This window comes from Sceloporus undulatus, chromosome 4, assembly GCF_019175285.1.
Source record: "Sceloporus undulatus isolate JIND9_A2432 ecotype Alabama chromosome 4, SceUnd_v1.1, whole genome shotgun sequence".
Lineage (NCBI taxonomy): Eukaryota > Metazoa > Chordata > Lepidosauria > Squamata > Phrynosomatidae > Sceloporus > Sceloporus undulatus.
In genome coordinates, this window is record NC_056525.1 from 58,627,853 (window position 1) to 58,638,617 (window position 10,765).

The 10,765-nt window shown below is 41.3% G+C and overlaps 1 long non-coding RNA gene across 1 annotated transcript; it reads left to right on the forward strand.

Moving 5' to 3' along the window:
- The first annotated feature begins 966 nt into the window (after positions 1 to 966).
- LOC121929243 lies at positions 967 to 10,194 on the forward strand. Its single transcript, XR_006103636.1, has 4 exons — positions 967 to 1,100; positions 4,532 to 4,748; positions 6,297 to 6,445; positions 9,135 to 10,194. It is a non-coding gene; the product is annotated as an uncharacterized LOC121929243 (long non-coding RNA).
- Positions 10,195 to 10,765: the final 571 nt, after the last annotated feature.

Below are 10,765 nucleotides of genomic sequence, written 5' to 3' on the forward strand. Positions count from 1 at the left end.
GGGTTGGGTTTAAAAAAAACCTGTCCCTCCCCAACCCTGCTAATGAATAATGCTTTTTGTCCCACTTTATATACCTTTATTTAGAATTATGTCTGATTTATAGCTAGCACATATTTCAGAATCTTGTTATGGACAACTTGTAATCCTCTCTTAAGAAAGTTCATCAGATTATTAAATAATCAGAGCCAGCCCCCGCATCTCTTCACCAAAGTAAATATAGTATACATTCATTTAGTCACGATCAGTCACAGTGTAGAGGTTTGAGTGTTGAACTATGACTCTGGAGATCAGGGTTTGATTCTCTGCTCTGCCATGAAACCCACTGGGTGACCTTGGGCATGTTACAGCCTCTCAGTCTCTGGAGAAGGCAATGGCAAACCTCCTCTGAACAAAGCTTGCAAAGAAATCTCCATGATAGGTTCACCTTAGAGTCACCATAAGTAAAAAAATTATTTGAAGGCACACAACACACACACACACACAAACGGAATGCTATATTTCAGAGGAAGGAACTGGAAAAACACCTCTAAGCACTCCTTACCTAACAAACCCTATGGAATTCATGGGATTGCCTTAAGTTGACAGACAACTTGAAGGCATACACATACACTAAATGCAAACCAAGCATTTTCATGTACTGTATTTATTAATATAAATTTTATACAACTTTCATAAAAGGTACAATAATTGTGATAGTTTACAGAGATGGGGACAATAATTATATTTCATTTTAAAGTATATTTATGTGTACATGTTTACACTCATACGTGGGCAAAGATCCATTCATAGATTATTAAGCAGATATATGATCATCCAAAGATAAACATAACTAGAAAAATAAACAAACTGTGGTTATTTGTGATATTCTTGCTATTTTTTGTCATATTTATTTTTCTTCCTCTACTTTGTTCTTTTTAAAGTGTCTTGCTTTCACTAAAGCTATAAATTCATCTGCTCACTGTTGCTTTACAATTAAACATTGAGATCCTGAAGAAAAAAGCAAAACTTCAGCAACTGGAAATTCAAAGAAGCATTATATACAGAAGGACTTCATTTATTTTGTCCTTGTCTTCCTACAGTGAAGCCTGATGCTGATCAAGGTATTATTCTAACACCTTCTAGCAATGTTATTTACCTACAAAAACCACTAATGGCAAAGCTGCAGCTAGAAAGTGAGGCATGAGCTCACTTTGTGGCTGCCATCTGACAGCTTCATTTAGTTGAACTTTGCTCCTCTTGACCGCTACCTGAGAAAAGCCCCTTCCATTCATAGAATAAAAGCAGCCTAGAGATGTGCAAAAGATGGCAGACTGCTCAAAAACCTTGCAGTCAGGAATGCTCATTAAGGAGTCTCTGTAGTCACTGTTTTGTGAGCTTCGGAAAGAGCATCAGGGCTCTTATTTAAACAGAATGCTGGTAGACAGGTATACAGAAACCTGTCAAGAGAAACTGGTGGCATGGTGGGGGCGGAGGACAGCTGGCAGGGGGAATGTGCAGCTGGAGAAGTGAATTAAACAGGCCATGCATTTTTGCGGTTTGTATGTATTGAAGCTGCTTTGTTCTAAAGTCAGGGTCTGTCACTGCAAAAGACAAGGTCAGGCTGAAGCAGAGAGGGCAAAGCTAGTCTCCTCCGGTTCCCAGGTTCCCAGTGATGCAATTTTCATTGCTGCGTGGAACTGACTGTTCTGAAGTGGTGAAGGGTTCTTTAATGAATGCTGAGCGGCTGTGTTTGAAGTTGGAAGGTCAGTCAAATATTCCCTGTAACCTTGGAGGGCTTAATCATGCCCCGAGTGCTAGCCGAGCTATTGAAAAGCAACCATCTCAAACGGGATTTTGGCTCTCGCTTCTTCTTTTTCATCTGGCTGAGGTAATCCACAGATTGGAATGTTTCACTTCAGCAGAGTTGCGGCGAGAGAGGAGGTGTTCACAGACAAACCATTTGGACTTGCTGTGTTTGGTTTTGCTTGACAACCTTTGCTTGAGCCAAAGAATCATTTGGCCTTCAATGAAGGCTCCATGACCACAAAAACCAGTACTGGCCCTAGAAAGCAAATGGTCATTAAAAACAAAAAACAAAAACGGATTCAAAAGTGGATTCAAGAAAAGGATATCCTTTGTTGAACCTGCTGCAACTATCCATGTTACCAGAACTTAGAAATATTGCTTGTTTGGAGCATAACTCCTGGAATGCTCCAGTGAGAATGATCAGCAGTATGTTGGCTGGAGGATTCTCGGAGCTATAGTCCAAAGACATAAATTTGCCATGTTCTTTCATCATGGTAAAATTGGCCCTGAAGCTCTTGGTTCAAGGGGCATCCTTGTTTGTTGCCTGAGGTGAAGGATGACACCCACTTTCTATGTAAAGAATCTGACTGGGCTGGCCACGGAATCCTTTTCTCTAGCTATAGCTGAAGAAAGAGTCAAGAAATGGCAGTCCTTCTTCTTCCTAAGTCATAGGTCATAAATACACACATTAGACTCTGCTTTTTCATTTTCAATGCACAGCTACAAGCTATTGTGCTCATGTTTGTTTCTCTGTTGCTTTGGGAGTCATGAATTTACAGGATGTACTTTAACAACACTGGATCAACAGGGGAAGACTCGTGGAAGAATCTGAAATGTTATGTTAATATTTGTATGAACTATTTTCAGAATGTACAATAAAGCATATTACCTATTATCTATGTCTCATTATACATTTTGAAAATTGTTCACATGGATTTTTATAATATGTGATGCCTTCCCTCTGAAATCAATCTTCAAGCCAAATGTGGGGCTGAAACCTACAGCCTTAAGGTTAAGAGTCTTATCCTCTGCCACAAGAGCTTGCCAGGCCAATGTATGAAATAAGAACAGTGAAAACATTCATACATTACAAATGGAGAAAGGGAGACAGAAATAAACGAGTTGCCTTGCAGCTGCAACTGTACCACAAAAAGAACAGGCAAGTCATTGAACCATAACTGAACTCAGCAAGGTTGAATGACAGAGCTGAAGGCAAGTCAGGCAGTGCTTAATTTCTAATAGTAGAGATATGAGGACTCACACACATCTGTAAACTTTGTCAAAAACCATACTTTTGATATTAAACACTTGAGAAATAAATCCTTCCCATACAAAATTATGTACAAAAATATTAGCATCTCCAAAGATGGGTTTCTAGTGTGTAGAAAGCAACAGTGGCTAAGGTTCCAGGAATGTAAGCTGCTGCTCTTTGTCAGGTCAGATGTTCTGTTAACTGAGGAGGATATCACACGGGATGGGAGGCTCTCAATTTCAAAAAAGAAGATAGTGAGGTCAATTTGAAAATTCACGCAATTACGTGATTACTTATCACACCTTAAATTCACTGTAATGGCCTCCCCGAATGCGACCAGATTCTGTGTGAAGTAAGTCATCACATCGGTGGGTTCTTAATTGCGAATTGGCACCCTTGCACATGCTCAGTGAGACTCCAGATGACTGGAGCATAGCATATTTAGGCAAGTGAGAGAGAGGAACCAAGGAACCCCACAATTTACAAAAGAGGTTGGGGGGACGGAAAGAATGGTTGAAAGAAAATACTCTATTCACGTTAAAACAAGCATATATTCACTCTTGTCATGTTAAAACGTGAATATAATGGTTATCCAATAGCTCCCAGTCCATGCCTCTTAATTAGCAGGCAGCAGCCCCCGTTAGCAATGCTGAAGGACAAGTGGAAGCAAAATTGAAGCGGAATTGCAGCGTGGCTTAATGGGAAACCCCCCTTCCAGATTTGGGGGGGGGGACAAGGACCAAAGGAGACATGCACATCACACCAAACAGCGCACTGAGTGCGAAGTTGCCTAGGAATAGAGTTTGTGACTTCGCTAGTTCACAGAACTGTGGATTGACATGTTATTGCATTCGGAGTGCGTTGGGACTGCCCGCGATCACATGTGGTAACCTTTCGCACAATAATGTGAATACGCATGATTGCATTCAGGATGACATTGGATGATACATCCAATTTCAGTTGTGTGATATCCTTCCTAGTATAGTAGTAGTGGTGGTGGCTCCCCCAGCATCTCTGGCAGCAGGGTTGGCCATACTATCAGACGGAGAGATGATTGCTTCAGGTAGGAGATAGTGATTGATAGCAGCAAGATCTGTGCTGCATTCATGTAGCTAAACTGCTGCTTTCAGGTGCAGTGGAAAATGCTGTCTTACTGGCCATGTCAAAGGATTCACCTGCCAGCCCAGGTATTTTTTCCCCATGGGATGGCAGGGGTACTTGCTCAGGTTTATTTTGTTGTGTTTTGTCTTATGTAGCAAAATGTCTTGGACAGAGAATCAATGACAGTATACAGATTGTATATGATATATTAAACCTCAGACCTTCTAAATGCAGGACATGTACTCTTATTACTGAGCAATGGTGTATCTCTCTTGTACAGGTTCTAGATGAGGGAAGCAAATTTTTGTAACATTCCTGTAAACTGCCAGTAAGGAACGTTTTGTTTGGAAGGTGAAGTAAAAACATCAATTTTCTGTCTTTTGTCACCTGTAGATTTCTTTTGGATGCTCCTGGCCATTGCCTGACCTAGGGGATGCCCCAGTTCACTTTTGCTTGCTTTTGTGGGCTCCATGGCTTCTGCAAAATGAAGAGGAAAAAGGAAGAGGCCAGCAGTGAGCAAGAGACAGCTGTTTGAGGAGAGAAAACATTCCCTTGGTGTATTATTTTCAACTGTATTGAGTTGGAAGAAAACTGTTGCTACAGTAACTTGGTATGATATTATTATCCCTTTAGGCGCCCTTTCATGGACTCTGCCCCCTTGCAAGACAATCCTCCAGCCAATCCACAGGTCTTTCTTCTTGTGGGAAGGGGGGGATGGGACTGATGTGTGTATTACCTACTAGCACATTTGTGTTTTTAAAAATTATCCCACAGATGTAGAAATTTCAATGGATGGCAGGGCTGCAGGAATGAATGTATATTTTAGTGTGTGTGATGGGCAGATTTTAAGCTTGTGAAATTTTTAATTTTGTTTTGGGGATCTGGAATGCTACAAACTGGAGTCTGATTCAAAAGACGTGCTCTTAGAATTAAAGATTTTAGATCCAAATAATTTGTTTTGAAGACAGGACTGAACAGCAGCCCAGTCATTATTCTATAGAAAAATCCATTCCTGGTTACCCCTTTAATCTGTTTGTGCTTATGTGCAGGTATCCAACCCTCCTATAGAGCCTAGTGTGTTTGTCTTGGGGGAAAGAGATTCTAGTTGTATGTTCCTTAGAGAGATGCTGCCCTCACCCTTTCAGCTCTCCCATGGAGCTTGATGGATTAGAACAGGAAGATGCACTGGCAGGAAGAGATGAACCCACTATGTGAATGATAGCCGCTCTCATCAGTGTTGGCAGTAGGAAGAGGAAAATGCGGAAGACATTAGCCTCTGATTACATTTATTTCTTTGTATTTCCCCGCCTCTAGAGACTTTAGAGGTCCAGAAAACATTTTTTTTCTGTGCAAAAATCAATGTTACTGAAGATCTAGAAGATACCTAGGCAAAATAGCAATTCTGCAGTTTCCTAATTTGAATTACACTGAGCCTTAGAGACTGTTGATATTCATGACTCAGATTATTCTTTTTTTTAAGATCCAAATTTGTAAGAAAACTATCTTTTTTTAAAAAAAAATTAACTCCCTTTCTCTAGCTGCTACAGTCCCAATCTGCCCTCCCACAGTAATTTGAATTTTCCCTTGCCTATTGCAGACAAAGAAATATTTGAGATCTCATTTAGATTTATCCTCAGCTTTTCAAATAGCAGTAGAATACCACCACCTTTTAAAAATTTCCCACCCAAATCTGTTGTGTGAGGCATGTGCTTCACTCTGTTTAAAGGTAGGAATGAGGGCTGGATACTGCAAGCTTGGTGTGTGATAAAGTTAGTGCTGATATTTTATGGTCTTGCTGTTGCTCTGCAGCAAGACATACAGATAAACCATCTTTAAACAATTCTAGTTTTTATATCTCTGCCAGAAGACCAGCTTGGCAACAGAGCAGTAAAGCTTTACAATGTACAGTGTCCATACTGGAGACATGATCTCTTTTCAGTAGGACTTACTAGTCTGGCTCCTTGCACAGTACTTTATATTCTTATACCATGTACCAAGGGTATTTGAAATATCTGTCCCACAAAGATATCCAATGATGAGCTACATATGATGTCATGTGAGGGAGGGGAGGGGAGGGCTGATTTTATTTTTATTTATTTTTTGGAAAAAAGAAAAGGAGAAATTAAGACAGATTTTAATTATCTTTGTCACATACTAGACAAAGGAATGATGTTGCTGTAGGAGATTCCTGAGCTGTTTCAAACCTGTAACTCTGAAGAGCAGTACAATAATTGTCTGAAGCCACAATGAGGATTCATCTGGCATTCAGTCATTGACCTCACTGAATCAGCCTGAAATGTTTACAGGGTAAGACATTTTCTTTGTCTTTCTTTTTATTGCCATGGAGCTGAAAGAATACAGTTATACAAGATTCTGACAAGTTCAAATACAAACAAAAGTCAAGCTACGAAAATAACCTAACTTATCTAACAATGGGGTTGCTCCGATACGGCTGTCAAAGCAAGAGGTGCCCTTTTGATGCCAGTACCCTATCTGTTCTTACTTCAGACTTAGTTTCAATGGAAACAGTGGAACATCCATCTAACAAGATGCAAACAGCAGAGTATACAGTGGGGTCTCATTATCTGCAGGCTTACCATCCGTAGATTACAGTATCTGCGGATGGCAAGCTCCTGTTGTCCCCAATGGCGGTGCATACATGGGCTATGCCACCATTAACTACCAAACACACTTGCAGGGGTCCCAGCTCCATCGCAACCCCCTCGGGCAGCTGAGGGAGTTCCCGCCAGGCCAGAATGCAGCTGCCCAAAAGTGAGGGTTCCTCCCCTCCAGAAAGTCACGTTGTACCTGAAGCTGTTGCAGCTGCCACTGCTGCTGCCTTCCTCCTCCTCTTCCTCCTCCTAGCAGTCCTTTTCATCGTCATCCTCTTCCTCCTCCTCCTCCTTGCAATTGCTCCTGCTGAGAAGAGCAGCTTCTGTCGGCAGTAGCCACCCGGATCCTCTAGAGGGTTATGCGGCACTTTCACTATATTTTGGGATCTACAAAGGGATTCTCTTGGGGTTAAATTGGGCTGCAAAATGTGGTGGAAATGTCCTCTAAACCCACTTGCATGTATGGAGGGACATTCGTGTGTGTGTGTGTGTGTGTGTATTGGTCCCTGGGGGCCACAAAAAAGGCCCTGGGACCTATGTCCCATGGTCTGCACTTTGCACACCCCTGACCTATACCAGTCTGAAAATTGCATAACTATTTTTTCCATGAGTTTCCAGGACAAAAAATATATGTTTGGCTGACAGGCAGTACCAAACAGTCTCCATTGCCCTTAAAATGTTGCTTTGTTTCATATGTATTGGTAATACCTGATATTTTCTGCAGACCAGCTTTCTAATATTTTCTGTATGTGTTCATACCGCCTGAAAAAGCCCAACCTTTCCATCCCCATGCAGTATAAGCAGAACAGTACAGTATAAACAGAATGCACTATCACAGCTTTCCATTTATATGTACTTACAGACTATGCTGTATAAGAACTCCTAATCAAGTGCTGACACTGATATAGCCCTCATCCATGTTGCCAGAATTACATGAGCAGGCTTTAGTTGCCATCTCAAAATCACCATACAGCTTAGACGTGCTCCCCATACTAGTTGCTACTTTTCCAATTTTAGAACGTATTAATTCTGTGTAGCATATGAACAGAGGTGTGCCTTTTATGGGTTCAGGTACATGCATCAGAGATGCAATTTCCTGGTCACATCTAGAACAAATCATAGTAATAACTCAAAGAGTTTCAACTCAAAGAAATGCTCTGAAATGAAAGAGCATCAACAATGAGTTTGTTGCTATCACCTCAGAAGAGAGCTCCATCATGCCTGGGCCCAGAAGCAGATGAAGAGCCCTCTCTCCAACTGCCACTGCCTTGGCCTGAGAAAGAGAAAAAGAGGCAGGTATGGCTCCATCATGCCTGGGCCCAGAAGGGGAAGAAAGGCCCTCCCTCCATCCCAACTGCTACTACCTTGGTCTTGGAGGGAGAAAAGAAGCAGCAGTTTCTGCTGAACTTTGGGCCCGAACAGACAGGCCAAAATAAAGCTGCTTTGGGTCACTTTGGGGGTATGCTGTTTGAATGACACACACATCTTAAGAGGCCAAAAGTTGTGGCAAAGCTGCACTCTAGTTCTTAGAACAGGAATGTGGCTTTGGCATGGCTTCCAGCCTCTTAGGCTGCATGCATCATTTAAACAGCATATTCCAAAGTGACCTGAAGCAGCTTTATTTTAGCCTGTCTGTTCAGGCCCTTTGTCCCCCCTCCCCTCAGTATTCCCTTCCCCTTCCTATTTAGATTATAAACTGGAGGGCAGAAAATTGTCAGATTATCAATTTGTAAACTGCTCTGAGAGCCTTTGTGGCTGAAGAGCAGGGTATAAATAATCAAAATAAATAAATAATGGGTATAGGTGTGAGGGAAGAGTTAGGGGCTAAACAAACCACCCTAACAGGGCAGCTTCAAGTCACCCCCACTGAAACTGGATTGGGGCTGCAGCAAGAACATGCTGCGGCTCTGATTCGACCAGAATCTGGCCCAAATAGGAGCGGAGAAGATCCGCTCCTATTTGGGGCGGATTGAAGCTGCCCTGCTGCAGTTGGCTTCTGGGTGTGTGGCGTCTAAAATGCCAGGCCCTCCAAACTCCCTGAAGCTACCCACATCTAAACAGCTGGGTGGCTTCCAGGCATCTTGGGGGTCTGTTGTTTCTAAACGCCATACCCCCATGCCACCTGAAAGGCAGCTTTACCAGATTGTCTGTTCAACCTTTAGTCAGTAGTAAGTGAAGCATTTCAACCCTGAAAACAACAATCCAGAACATTATTTTAGGGTATCTTTGAACACAGAGATATATTATTTGTACATATATAAATCTTTTGAAAGCTAGAATGTCTCCAAATGTTTAATTTACTTGACAATTGTAGGGTAGAAGTTTTTTTTTTAAGTGTGAAGATGCTTTCTCTGATGTTCTGCTTTGTTCTGATCTTTTGACAGAGTGAATTTTGCAAGAAAACTGTCACTGAACTGGTTTACGGTAAAGAACACTTTTACATGGCAAGCAGGAAGGTACAGGATATGGACAAAGAATAGAAATGAAAGCAAGGAAAGGGAAATCACTCAGATTTCTTTTGTAGCACCTGCCTTTGCAAAATGAAACTGTAAAAAATTAAACAGACTGTCTCACCCAAGCTAATATACCTTGTTATGTACAATTGCACTATTAATACTGGAATCTTAAAACTGTGAAATAGGGACAATAATTTTTGTGACACTGACATTGGCAATTTAAAAATCTATTTGATCATTAAGTTTGTTGCAATTTGTACAATGGTTGCGTTTCAATATTATCCAAAATTGGAATTATTCTTTTAAAAATTGTTATGACAGATGTACTTATTTCACTAAGGATGATGTCATGATAAGCACTTTATTCTACAGTGTCAATAGTTACAGGTTTTAGAAAGAGTGAGCTAGATCTCACTGAAATGTTTATGATGTTTTGGCTCTTCAGACTATTTTCTCTCAGAAGACCCCTCTCACTGTTTCTTATTTTCCACCTGTGTTGCCTCTAGCTAGTTCCTATGTGCTCTGACACTTACTCCCAAGGACAGTGCTTTTATCATTACTACATTTATGAAACTTTCTAAATTTTAGGTGGTTGGCTAAGGATTTTCTCAAAATTCAGGCTGCTCATGCCATTATTCAAATATTTATTACAATCATGTTCTTCCCCCGCCCTCATAATCCATAGAAAATATTGCATGAACCAAATCTTTCCGGAATTGCCACTGTAACAAATATTCAGTTTACTTCCAGACAGTTATAAGCCACAATTCTGTGCTTATTTAGGTATGCAGTATGCAATATTGTGTGCTATATTGATTTTGTATCTCTGATTTATGAGAACAGCAGTTGTACATGATCTGTTTATTGAATGTACCTGCATTCACTTTGCACAGTTACACCTAAGAATACTAGTTATGTATATAGAGATTAGTGATTCAGCTTGACTCTGTTTAATACAATATCTACAGACATATATATATATATATATATATATGCGCGCCCCTGTACAAACAGGCAGGAAGGGGTGGCGAGATGCTGCCCCTTTATGCCCCAGATCGGTGCTGCGACAAACGCATACCACTGCAATGATCCAGCCTCTGCAGAGCACAAAAAAGTAGCCATTTTTTCTGTCTCCTTTTTGTGCCTGCAAAGCGGCGCCATAGCCGCTGCCAGGTGACTTGATCACGGCCCTTTGGCGCAGTGCTGTCTGAATGGACACACACCAAGATGACGCCTGGGCAGTGCAGGGAGGGCTGTGAGCATGGGGACACTCAGCCTTCACCCCGCCTGCAGGACGGCACTTTTTGCCCATCTGTACCAGGCCTATATCTAGGTACAGGTATAGTCTTAAGTTTACTCTGAAATAATTATGGAGTCTAGCTAGTGTGCACCAGATTATGACTGCACAATTGTGTTTCCAAGAATACATGCCATCTAGAAGTGGGCCTCAGTTAAAAAAAAAAAGTTTTGAGATACTTGGATGTACACATCTTGGGCTGATCTGAAAGCATGACAAGCCAGTATGTGCAAGGTAGGTAAAAGAAGCACTCAAAAGTTTA